Raw genomic sequence first — 1,553 nt, forward strand, 5'->3', positions numbered from 1 at the left:
TGCTGGATGATGGAGAAATAAGATACTGCTTATAAATTTAAAAGGAGTGATGCTGACAAACTTGAAGGAGAGAAATCTGGGGAAGGGTAGAAGCACCTGCCTGCCAGCCTTCCTGTGCCCTCTTGTCTACCTGTGCGGTGGTCTCTCCGTAGGTAATTGTGCCGTCCCAGCTGCCCATGGTGATCAGGGAGAAAGTGATGGTCGGGCTGAGAATGGTCTGAAAAGATGGTCCTACGGCAAAAGCTGGGGGCTTCCAGGGGCCTGTCCTTCTCTGTCCACCCTGGAATGCCACTGGCAGAGGAGTGGAGTAGGAGTGACAGAGCCTCTAGTGTGGTCTGTGGAACAGCCATAAACAGTACCATCAAGACAGCCTCTCCCTCCTCCTCCTCCTTTATTTATGTAGGGGATTTTGTGTGTATATGTGGATTTTGTGTGTGTGTGTGTGTGTGTGTGTGTATGTGTGTGTACACAGAGGGCAGAGGTATCAAAAGCCCCTGGAGCTGGACTTATTGACAGTTGTGAAATAACTGTCCCAAAATAGGTACTGAGAATTAAGCTCCTGTCCTCTTGCAGGAAGGTAACCACAGAGCTCTTCAGCACAGAGCCAGCTCTCCAGCTCCAGGACATTTTTCTCTATTTCAAGTTGCTGAGAGGATGTGTTGGACACAGTTATAATGATTTGTGCATTTCCTGTCACCCTTCTGCTCCATCTCCAAAAGGAACTGCAAGCATATTATTATACTGATTATGAACTGTTTATTTTCACATGTTTTGGGCCTGGAGGTAGCCAGAGAAGATTTTAGTCATTAGAAGGGACAGTGGGCTGAGTCCAGCTCAGCCTCCTGGAAGCCAGGCTTATGCAAGCAAAGACTGGCTTAAGAGGAGAGCCTGTTGAAGCTAGTCATATCAAGTGACAAACTATTTAATAGGAGCTTCAAGGGGCTTTTGGAAGGAAAAGGTGACCCAATGTGGACTTTAAGGTGGCTATAAGTCATCACCAGCTAATATATCATTCTTTATATGTAAAAAATTTTTTAAAAAGATAAACTCAGACACAAAAGATATAACTTTACCATTTCCTTGCACATTTCCAAAATGATAGTTGGATAGCGGAGAGCTACCCAAGAAAGGAGGTAGGCCAGTCCCTAGAGCCAGGCAGAAATCTAGGGCAGGCACCAGCCTGGGTATTACATCAGTGTGCAGCAAACACGGTGTGTGGAACAGAAGGTAGACTGCCCTGCAGGGGTCAGACCGAAGGCTTCCCATCAGGTGACACAGTCAGAACTGGATCTGTTGAATGGGCAGAATTTCTGTATAAGGACTTATAAGTAGGATGGTCTGAAGAACTAAAGCGTGACAGGAAGGCTCTTATGAAGAAGCCCACTAAGCCTGAGAAGGCTTTATAGGAAACACAGTCTAGGTGCTGGCTTCAAGTAGACCAGGGATACGGATCTTGGATCCAAGGCTGTGGAATTGAAACACTGAAGAAATCATTGGACACTTGAACAGGAGAGGGACATGATGTCAGTGGACAATGCAGAGCAGATTGGAAA

The sequence above is a fragment of the Mus caroli genome, unplaced genomic scaffold (genome assembly GCF_978045245.1).
Source record: "Mus caroli unplaced genomic scaffold, Mus_caroli_1 scaffold_7, whole genome shotgun sequence".
NCBI lineage: Eukaryota > Metazoa > Chordata > Mammalia > Rodentia > Muridae > Mus > Mus caroli.